The sequence below is a fragment of the Terrapene carolina genome, unplaced genomic scaffold, assembly GCF_002925995.2.
Source record: "Terrapene carolina triunguis isolate 2854851 unplaced genomic scaffold, T_m_triunguis-2.0 Scaffold88, whole genome shotgun sequence".
NCBI lineage: Eukaryota > Metazoa > Chordata > Testudines > Emydidae > Terrapene > Terrapene triunguis.
This window is the reverse complement of record NW_020664439.1, coordinates 24,845,876-24,858,024: the sequence shown is the minus strand read 5'-3', so window position 1 is coordinate 24,858,024 and position 12,149 is coordinate 24,845,876. Positions and strand designations below refer to the sequence as shown.

At 37.0% G+C, this 12,149-nt stretch overlaps 1 protein-coding gene across 4 annotated transcripts in view; it reads right to left on the bottom strand.

Annotated features, from left to right (window-relative positions):
- Positions 1-11,558, bottom strand: part of MBNL1 (muscleblind like splicing regulator 1) — a 196,783-nt gene extending 185,225 nt beyond the window's left edge. For 3 of the 4 annotated variants that reach the window (XM_024202996.2, XM_024203007.2, XM_024203006.2), the window contains exon 1: positions 3,199-3,409. The gene's annotated coding sequence lies outside the window, so the exon portion shown is untranslated. Of the gene's footprint in view, positions 1-3,198; positions 3,410-11,469 lie in introns of those variants that run through there. The other variant, XM_024202997.3, reaches the window with a different exon arrangement.
- Between the last annotated feature and the right edge of the window lie 591 nt (positions 11,559-12,149).

The window sequence follows — 12,149 nt, the reverse complement described above, 5'->3', positions numbered from 1 at the left end:
ACAGACTACAGTGCATATAATGATAACTTTATTTGTTAGGGAAACAAGGTGGTGAGGTCCAATAAAAGATATTCCCTTACCCACCTTGTCTCTCCAATATCTTGGGATCAACACGGCTACAACTACACAGCATAGAATTTTATTTGTTGTTCCATTTTCTTCTAACCTGTCTACTTGTTTGTCTTTCTGTTCTTAGACTGAAAGCTCCTTGGGGGAGGGACCAAGCTTTGTTATCTGGGTGTCTGTCTGCAGAGTGCCTAGCCCATTGTAGATGTTACCATAAAAATAAACAAACAACTAAATAAATAATAATCACATAAACATTTACTTTCGGTTTTGTGTTTGCTGAGCTTGAGTGCACAAATTTACCATCAATTCATTGCATATATAATGTATGTGCTTATGTATTTTGCTCTAAAAGGGAGTAGCCTGATACTATTTTTTTTTTAAATGCGATAGGGTCCAGTCTTACTTCCACTGAAATCAGGAGCTCTGCCATTGGTTTAAATGGCAGCAGAAGCAGTTATTCACTTTATACAATTTACTTTTCACTGTCATCTACAAAAAACAAGGGAATTGTCATACTGCTTCATACCAATAGAACACCCAGTGCTGGACCCTATCTTTGACAGTGGCCAGTACCAGAGAGAAAATGCAAATAAATCCCAATAACCTGCTCATAGGTGAAGTTTCTTCCTAATCCTTCTAAAAACAGGAGATTTTTTCCTATCAAATGTAGCCGTGTAAGTCCTCATCGTCCATAGAAGTGTCTAATTTTTTTCTGAATTCTACTAACCTCTTGGCCTCAATCATATCTTGCAGTAATAAGTTCCACGGGTTAATTATTATTGTGTAAAAAGAGGGTTTCCTTTTATCAATTTTTCCATTTCGATGATTATTTCTTCTCATGTTCCTAGTAAAGGAAAGCCCAATTTACCTTCCCTATTTCATTCATTATTTTGTATCATGTCCTCTCTTACTAATCTTCCGTCTAAAGTAAACATACTGAATCTTTTCACTCTGTCCTCACACAGAAGTCTCTCTGTGCCTCCAATCATTTGTCTGTCACTTGCTTCAACTGCTTCTCTTACATGCTTTTGGAGTAAAGTGGCCAGGACCAAATACACAATTCCCAGTGAAGGTGCATCACTGATTAATATAAAATGCCATTATAATATTTCTAGCCCATTATTTATACATCCTAATATTTTGTTTTGTTGGTCAAAAAACAATCACTGTATCCTGAACAAAGGCTTTCACCCAAAGGCTGTCCCCCAGTAACCTTCAGGTCTTGAGCCAAAGTCATTATGGTTAATCTAGAACCTCAAAGTGTGTGAATGATTCAAATTGTTCCTTTCAATGTACATTTAACAATACCATACTGAATTTCATCTGCCAATGTGCAGTTCATTCACCTAGATTTATTAAATCCCTCTGAAGTTCTTCACAGTTTTCTCTAGTCTTTCCTAAATTGTGTCATTTGCAGACTTTGTATCTTTATGGTTCACTGCCTTTTCCAGGTCACTAATAATATATTAAACTACCATAGCCCTAGTATGTAACCTTGAAACAAGCAATGGTTTACCTTTTGCCATTTTGAAAACTGACCATTTATTCCATTTTTTTTCCACCTCTAAGCTAATTTCAAATCTGCAACAGTACTTTCCCTCCCACCCTATGACTGTTTAATTTCCTTAGTAGCCCCTTGAGATGTGTCAAAGATTTTTTTCTGAAAGTCCTAATAAATTATGTCAACTGATTTTCCTTTATCCATTATGTTGGCAACATATATTGCACTGACAGATGTTCTAGAAATAACTTGGATAGATCTAATTTTTTTCTTTACCTGATAATTTTCAAAGGATTATAATAATTTTATATGTACACATACATACATGTATATATTAAATATGACCAGGACATTTAGGTGTGCATGAGTTTACATACATACACACACTATATTTACATATGCACACTATATATATTAATATGCTGCTGTATAGATATAATGTGCACTTGTATGCATGTACCTATATACCTACACACAGTTACTGAACTTTTCAGCTATTCCTACCATTTCAGTTTTGGTAGACCAAATGATGTAACTGTTTAATTTACAATTTAGAAGCACCATTATTTTCAATGGGACTTGAGAGCTTCAAAGTACAAGTTGGTTCCATTAGATTCTCTATGCCCAAATGACAGTAAACTAGTTGGAAGGTAAAAAATTAAACTGAATCAGCACAACATTGCTACTGTCACAGAATTTTGTATCAAAATATTTCCTTATGGCATAGTGCTAATCTTAACAACTTCCAGCCCCTGAACAGAAAACAAGCCTCATTATTTCCTTCTTTGAATGAAAATCAAAATCAAAATAGTTTTTAAAGTTTATTTCACACTTAGTGAATGGTACTATGCAAACCAAACTTTAGCTCCTGTACACCAGTGTGCGCACTCACTTTTCTTACAGTTTGAGTGACGCACTACAAAACAGAATAAATAAATAAATAAATAAATTAAAAGAACCTCTTATGCAGGGCGTCCTCCACCCTGCAAACTTGCCAAAAGACATACTGTACTGAAATACAGCACTCTCCATATAAGGAAACACAGCTAAACATGTCATGCGTAATTTATGTGCAGTAGGCAGAGAATTAACCTTTCCCTGAACATATTTGGCCCATATGAAAAGCAAGCTAGAGGGCAGACTGAGAAGAAGTGATGAGAATTTTTCCCTCTGAAAAATCTTTGCAAGCAATTAGGAGCCCCTGCTGTTCCATCTTGTGTTCCCTTCAAACAAAGATCATTAAGCGATTATGACACTTTATATGCACCTGTTTGTTTGTTTTTTCCTATTCTCTCTCTTCCTCCTCCCCCGCCTTTTTCTTTTTTGAGGACTGCAAAACCCCCTGCGATCTGACAGGGCGTGCAGAACACTCACAGGAAGAGGCTGCTTTAAGCAGAACTGCAACTGCGACCCACTGCTTTCTTTTTAGCTATAGATGGTGTGTGATATGAAACCATAAACCGTGGTAACCCAGCCCCCGCCTGATAAACTGAAAGTCAGTGAAAGCCTAATCTCACTTCCTCCTTCAGCCAGCTACATTTTGCACAGCGAAAATATATAAATAAATATAAAGACTGTATTTAAAAAAGAGAGAGAGAGAGAGAGACACCGTGGAAATGGAAACTTACCTCTCACATTTTTTTTCAGAGGCAACCAGACTGTGGACAGATTGCCCAAGGCATTGTGGGATTCATTATTACAAGATGACAAAAGACTGGAAAAGTGAACTTGTCAGTTCCTTGTCACAGACGCATGATGATAGCCACCACTCACTCAGCTGCAGTGAAAAGACTGTTGCATATAGCTGTGCAGACTCTTATCTCTAATGTCTGGTTTCCGTCGCTGCCTGCACTGCCCCTCCCCCATTCAGCAAAACCTACCAGGAAGCACTGGGCGTACTTGTCGAGCCTTAAGAATGCAAAGGGGGAAGGAAAAAAATGCTTTCGTGCTACTGCAGCGTGTTGCCTTCGTGAAACACTAGGGACTGACACAAATACATAACCGTGGGCCCCTGCAGACTGGCATTACTTGGCAGAACAGTCACAAAAATGTGGTCTAAAAAGGTATCTGGATAAAAACCATCCCCTAAAAGCTAGTGTTGGTATATTCCATCTTATATGTAAAACATTATAACCTCTGAACTATAGTGAAGATGTGACACATGCACAGTACTGTTCCGATGGACCGTCTGTTCAGACCATGAGTAAATCCCTTTTTAAAAAGATTCTCAAAGACACAGTGAGGATCAGGCTGCAAGGTTAGACTGAAGGTTAGATGCAGGATATAACCAAGCTCTCAGACTTTACCCGGCTTAGTAAATTGCTGCTGCTTAAAATTCACTGTACAGTGTACCAATGTGATTAGTTAAGCACAGGCACTGTGTCTGCAAAAGACTGTCTTTCTGTTGCAACCAATTGGCTTCAGCTCTGCAAATTTACAGGAAATGTATGTAAGAGTACCCACTGCAAGTATGCAACATTTTTTGCACAAACAAATAATGTTAAATATTCCCAACCTTACAGGTTCTGGCAACAACAAAAACTTTAAAAATGGCAGGTGTAGATTTTATCCTTTTTTCCTAGTCTCAGGAACATTTCACTGTATTTTTCCAGGGCTCAAAAAATGTTCTGTTTGTTTAAATAATCACACCCTTAGCCTTATTGTATTCCACTACACACACTTTCTAACTCATAGTGTGTACCATGATCCAACCCTTTCAATAATTCTGGAGGAAAATGACAAAAAAACTCCAGCTAAAAGCCCAATTTCTCCCTAAAATTACCAGTCATTATAAACTTTGATTTGGCCTGGAGTTTTTAATTCAGCTTGCACTTATGATGTTTTTTAAATCCCTTTTATGTTGGTCTATGTGGGTGTTACATTGTTGAGTTTTCGGCGGGGGGGGGGAGTGTAATTCTAATGAGATAAAACACACATTTTTTTCCACATTCAGTGAAACAGGAAAAATGGTCACCCAACTCCAGAACTAGAGTCAAGGTGAAGGTGAATTTTTGTTTTTCCACTAAGAGTTCTTTTGATTCTTCCTCAGTGTGAATAAAGAGCACTGTGTATGCTTCTATTTCTGGGCCACTGGATCTTAGCTAGGTGTTCCCATAGCTCCTGAAGAGAGCAAGTGCAGGTAATAGTGGGGTAGGGAACAGCACATTAGATAAGGAAAAATAATCTTTACAGCGATCTTGTATGATATTGTAGAGTAACACTACCTACAAGTGTCAATACACTGCACCTAGGTTTCAGGAAATAGCGCAATGGTGCCACTACCCCATGCATGAATAAAGAGTAAGTAAGATGAATAATGAAAGCAATTACTCCTCTAATATTGTATTTGAAACATTTCCTGAATTTCAAAAAATTATTCATTTGATGAATATTGCCATTTGACCATTTCTAGCAAAGAGAGCAAGGCCCTGACATAGCAATCTATGTGGCTGGCCCCTGCTCCTATGCAGAGTCCAGTTGATTTAATCAGATCTCCACATTTGCACAAGCATTTGCCTGAATAGATCAGGGTCTTAGTTACTGCAGAATTAGTTTGACTATGCCACCAGAGAATCAATTTATTACCAAAAAAGCTACAACTTCATTCTTTGCCACTAACCATGGAAGAAGCAGATAAGCCATGCCTCAGATACTGATTAAATACCCCAAGGATTACTCCAACACCTAAGGCATCCAAACTAGAACCTGGGTTATGGGGCCCAACAAATTAACTTAAACCTCACCATGGCATCAGTCTCCTTTTGAACCTTTCCAAACTTTATGTACTTGCACAAAGTCAGACACTATATAGCCCCAAGTGTTTTAAAATACAATGACAGCATTCTGTTTCACAAAGCTGTGTACTGTCATATTTTACCAACACACAATAAGGGTGCAACCCTTGAAGTCGATAGGAGTTTTGCCATTGACTTCAATGGGGGTAACATTTCACCCAGAGAGTTTAATGTAAGTGGCTTGTGCAGTATCACACATATTGTATGTGAAATATAAAAATGTCTGAGTGACTGACTGTGGAGTCAATTTTCAAACATGAATGTCTATTTTAGGGCACCTAGCTCCACACCTGGATGCTCACATCAACACAAAATATGTCTACACTATGCTACTGTAGCGCTGTACTATAGACACTTGCTATAGCAACGGAAGATTTTTTTCCCCATTGCTGTAGTAAATCTACCCCCTCGTGAGGTGGTAGCTTGATAGAATTATTCCATTGACCTAGCTGTGTCTATACCATGGCTTAGGTCAGTTTAACTACGTCTCACCCAATTCACACCCGAGTACCATAACCAGTTTCTTTAAAACTACGTTTTAGGTGTAGATCAGGCCTTAGGAAGCTATTTTTATTATTGCATTCATTTTTAAGTCACCCACCATCATAGTATATAGGGGCCATTGCATAAGTTCATCATGATTCTTCAAAAGAAGGCATGATTTCCACTCCTCCCCATATTATTTATGTGTAATTGGATCATGGTGGCTCATTCTGAAGCATGTATTCAAAGCCATAAGGAACTTCAGTGCCAGTTTGAATGTCCAAACATGGAATTGGGTGTCTAACTCTGAAAACTGGACTGTATGGATATGTAAATAAGTATTTATTGATGGGCAGAGGGCTGGTGTGATAAATACAAACCCAGGAATTCTTCTGGCACCACCCACAATTAACTATAGATACATGGCATAACTTAAAGCTACTTTATGTCAAAATTTTCACTCCAGATTTTTTGGCATTTACTTATTTTTTGAAAGAGGGAAACCAGCTGAAGTTATTCAGGTGATTCACACTCTACCCATCTAGCCATCCATTTAATCTGCCCATCACAATGGTATTTAAGATGCAAACACATAGGTAGGAATCTTATGGAGCTTTACCCTTTTCCTTGATCTGCACTGCTTTTTTAGGACATGCATCCTACTCCATTCCCAGCCATTCTAAGATAATAGGCTACTTAAAAATAAAAAGGGTACCATTTTTATGTAATTTCCATAACTAACCTGCATACTTCAGGTAAATTGTGTTCTTAAGTTCCTTGCTTAAACAAATTACTGTTTTAATAAAGCAATGGTAGAATATTTTATCTTAACTTTGGCATTGCTACCAATTTAAAAATCATGCTCCAGCTAGAAAAAACAAAGCTATTTTCACTTCTTCCTGATGACATTTTGTTTAGCAACTCATTTCAAAATATTGTAATTGTTTACTGATTGCGACTGAGTCATTTTAAATGGATCCATAGATATATTTTTTTTAAAACTTACTTTTAAAAAAATCCTTTTTTTCTCCCAATTTTCAAACTTAATTTCTGCTTGTGCCCACTGGGAACAATTTAGAAAACTTTTACCTTCTAGCCAGTACAATAACATTTTCTGCATCTCTACAGTCACTGTAACTCAACTAAATGATAGGCCAATTAGTCAAAGACAAAAGGTGGAGTCAGAGTGCAGAGGTCTTTAATATTGGTAGGTTCCTTACCATTCAGGGATTTAAAAATCAGCAGGGCCATATTAAGGTCCACTTTAGGTCTGAACTTACTTCTAATGAAGTCTATGGCAAAACTGTCAATAAGCAGAATATCAGGCCCTACGTAGTGGGGATTTTTAGTGGATTTTCAGGTGGTGTTTTTTTGTAAAAACAGAACAAAAGTATCCCATAATGGTTTAAATGCATAAACTTATATAATCATTGATCCAGCAAAGCGCTTAAGCTCATGCACATAAAGGGTGTTAAGTGCTTTATGAATCAAGGCCATAATTTGTATATTTTATAATGCCTTGAATATTTAAAATGTAAAAGCTTTAATTATATGATTATTGTTTTAAAATTACTTAATGCTATTTAATTTGTCTATTAATTTCCATTTTTGGAGAAGGTTGTCTAGTCATTTATCAAATATATATAAAAGAATAAGTGTGTATACACTCAAAGACATACGTATAGTGCATTATTGTAATAGAATGGTCTTTGTAAACTTATTATGTATGGTTATGGCAAAGTCTTGGAAAAAGAAGAGAATTTGATTTCTTAAACTTTGTTTCTTTAAAATAAAGAAAAATAGAACAAAAGAAACTCTGTCGATGCATGTAAATTACAAACCTCAAAAATGACTAAATCTCACATCAGAATTTATATTATGCTATTCTGAGACTGCAGCAATATCTATTGTAGGCAGAAACCCCCGACAAAGTGGCTGCTTTAACGCAGATTTTTCTAGTTTTGCTGGTTTAAGTCATTAACAGTCCTTAATATCATTTTAGGTAATGTTGGTCTGGTCCTTACTGCTGGCTGAAGGTTCAGGTCATTACTTTAGACCAATTCAGCTATTATAACATGTAGTGGGTATGTTTCTACATTTTTCCCAGCATTTTTGAGTGCCTTTCAGTGCCCTTTATTGTACCAGCCATCCTATCCTCCTTTTATTTGGAAGAATTTGATGAGTAGCTTTCTGAATGACTTTGTCACCTGTATCGTATGATGTTTGATGATTTTTATTCTGCATTTTGATCATTCCTCTATTCCTACTATTCTGAATTTTAACCCCATAATAGATTCTGTTGACTTGAAGTGGTTGGTTACCACAGCAACACACTCAGCTGGATGTGTTACCACTTGTGGATCATGCAGTGGTGCCCTGATGAATTCCTTTCACAGAGCAATCTCCCATTTTCAGGGCCATATATTTATTTTCATCTCTGTCCCTTTTCTTCAGTATGGGGCGCCAGTGACCAATATTTTTGGTCTTAGCTACAAGTATTAATATTGCTACTGTTTTGCTTGAGGAAAAAAGAAGTGGATCAAGAGGTGTCTCCCATGGACTATCCATGGATAAGTCATATGAAAGTACCCATAGGGCATAGTGAGTATATTAGGTCTCAAACTTTGAAAGCCCACAGCAATCTCATTTTGATGTACCCCTTTCTATTGCTGCTGATGACTTGCTTCATCCTTAGAAAAGTTTTCCACCAAATGAGCTGGAGAAGCTGGCTCTTCTGCCTTGAACATCACCCACGACTTGCCCGTCTCACCCTTGCCTTTTCCTTTGAACATCAGCGTTTCCTTTCCTCATTCTGACCAGTGCTGGTTATAACTCAGATCCAATTGACCTGAGCATATTTTCATACAACCTTATCAATGGAAAAGAATAGTTCCTCTCGTGGTAACTCAGCAGCTGTTTAATACATTTTTGATTTATTTGCATATCTTAAACCTTGGTGACTTTTTGAAATTTTTAAATCATTGTGTAAAACAACTTCCTCCTGGTACTTCCGTTCAGTTTCTTTGCACAAGCCAAAGAGGTTTGCTACTTTCTCTGATTAATTAACAGGACTTGGTAGTACTGTTTTTTTCTCAGTGATACTCAATAGGTTGTCTCCTTATTTTCCCATATATTCCTTGTTAGCTCACTCTCTTCAATTTTGATTAGGAATTCTGCTGTATTGATTCTCGCAGACCAATAACACGATCTGTTCAACCAATCCTATTTCCTTCTGCTCTCTTAAGAGTTTACCTTCTGTTGTAGGTCCTGTCACTAATACTGATAATTCATCTTTGCTTCTTTCCTTTAGATTTTTGAGGTGTACTAGTTTACTCCTTGTGATAGGTTGCAGGAGCATAACCAGATCATTGGTGAATAAGGGTTAATCTCAGTTTAATTCCCTTTCCAAGGTGCTCTGATGAAGGTCTATCAGAGCAGCTGCTTGGAAGCAGAGTGCTTTCAGGAAGGTCAGGCACTACACCAAGGGTCCTAGAACTTGAAAGCTTAGTTGGGGAGTTTTCTGTTCTTTTCTGTTTATTTGACATCATTATAAAAGCTGACGTGATCACTTGAGAGGAAAAAACCTTGCTGAGTGCATGCTTTCTGACTGTTTATTTTCCAACTAAGTTACAACACCTGTTTATACCTGTGTCTTGAAGAAGCTTAATTTAGATCTGTGCACTATTTTTTATTTTGTATATACTATAATTACCCTTTGTCTAGAAACTGAGGCAGTTTTCTCACCTTTTGGATGCATTATTTTGAAGTAAACTAATTGGTCCCATTTCTACAATATGAAATCTGGGTAGAACATTTGACTGTCATTTGTTGTTTCATCTACATATTAATATAAATCAAGAAATATCTAGTTGTTAAATGTAACTAAGATGGGTATACCCAGCTATTTATCTTATTACCAACATCTCAAAAGTTGGCAATTATTCTGCTCCAGTTTACCTTACTACTCATGTGTCTTTTCACTCACTCCCCTTTAATTCCCCATGATGACTAACCACCTCCTTTGTGTCCTTCTTCCACTCCTGTCTCTGGGTCTACTTCAATGCAGTCCTGCACACTTTTATTACAAACTGGTATAAGAACACGACTCACCTCATTTTTAATTCTTTACTTTTTATCCTACAACAGAATACTAGGAGCTTTAGAAAGAGACAGTTATGAAGACAAGTTTCCTACTCCAAAGAGTTTACAATTTAAATACTTCATTGCCCATGTTTCTCTTACATGACTCCTGTGCTCAGGTGTCTACACTGATTATCTCTTTACAAACATATTCAGCTTAAAGAGTTAACTATGACAATTAAGATTTGATTTTCAGCAATGTCTGACCAGCACCCATAAAGCAGGTTCTTAGATATCTAAATGACATAAACTGCATCTGCAAGTAACTGGTGGCAAACAGTAGTAAAATATTTAGCCAAATGTCCACTAGTTTACAAGCATATAAATAAGCAAAGTGCACCCTATCAATATTATAGTGCATAATTATCCTATACACTATATCCCTTGGGTTCTCTGTGGTGATTTCTTTATTATTCTTTAATTAGTTCTGGAATTCAGCTGTCAGAAACAGGAGGTCCACTTCCATTTAGTTTGACTTCCTGTCATGAGAAGTGCAAGAGTTCAGCCCAGGTGGACTCTGGCTTCATTCCAACACAGTATTTAATCACCAAACACTGGTGGGACATTCATTGGCAGTGAAATATTTCATACCAGGAAATCAGGAGCTCAGGTGCCAAGGGATTAATGTCTTTTTAATTTATATTAGATTTTACAAATGTACTTGGAACGGTATCTACATCTCATACCAACTCCTGCTTACCTTATTCCTGCCACTTAATCATTAGGGTCAACAGGAATGATGAGCAGGATTTAGCCCCATTAGGAAAAGGAGGAATAAAATAACTCTATAATAATACCTCAAGGCAACTATGTTCTCATCCTAAATATAAAACTATACTCCAAATACTACTACTAAGTAGTAAAAGTGGAAGCTATTGTGAAACAGTCAGCACATCGGTTTAAACACATCAGAACACTTGCTTGGAGAGTTCGAGAGAAGTAAGATACAAGGGAGACAAAAATAGTGCTCAGTGAAAAAGCCACCAAAATGGTTTCTTGCTTGTTTGTTTTAAGCCAGGATCCTTCAATCAGATCATGCAGGCGGCCCCTATGCCTGTCCAGAACCCCAAATGGACTCTGCATGGGTGCCCGGTTCTGCCCACAGGAATTAAATGGCAAGAGCAGGACTTCATTTGCAAATAGTGTTTGGAAAATATAATTTAAACAGATTATCCACAAGTAAAATTTTTCAGTTCTGATATAAAAATGAATATAAGTTTTTAGTTAGTTATAGTTTTCACATCAAAAAAAGTTTCCTTTCCAAACAAATAGTGCCAATTTCTTGTCTCTACAATAAATTATTATTAAAATCTTCAGTCAGTTAATATAAATCACCAAGATGCAAAATGACAAAGTTCCAGTCAATACAAACAGTCCAGAATTACTTACTTCCAGAATTACTTACTAAAGCTTAGTAGAGTTTTCCATAATTCTAATGTCAACTTACACAATCAAACAAGCATGGGAGAGCTCAGTTCTTACCTGTTTTGCCTCAAGTGTAGGTTAGGTCTTAAAGCTGCTTAAATAATACAGTGACACAGCCACCACCACCTCGAAGAGCTCTGTTCTGCTGTGCACTCTGGGCTAATTACAACATTCTTTCTTCGCAGTGGAAGGATGGTGGCCTAGCTAAAGGGGAAATAGTGAAAGACCAGAATAATTATGCTTCCCCAACCCTATAGGTTTAAGAATGTGAAATAAGCTATTCACATTAGCATACAGTAGTAGCCATGGCAACAGGCTGTGGTTTGCATATGTATTTTTTAAAGAACCAAAAATTACTTCCAGCTATTAAAAAAAAAAAAAGACGCTAGAGGAAGTACTTTTGTATTTAAAGCCACATCCCTAATTAAAGCAGCTACTGTAACTTAACATGTACAGTTCACATTAAAAGAACGATCTCTTGGTCTTGTGTTTTAAAATCTACCAATTAAAAATGTTTAGTGTCTGGCCTAACTGCTAATCTGACGACTGACATCTGGTCTAAAAGACAGACTTGCCCTGCCTGGCAAGATCAACAAGTGTTCCTGGAAACTTGGTGGTGATGGTGGGGGGTTGTTTGTTTTTTGTCCTCAGGTCTTGTACTTCCTTCCTCTTGAAGAGCTGTCTGTTAGCAACCGATAAAGCCTTGCAAAACTGAAACTGCTACTATCTACAGACTA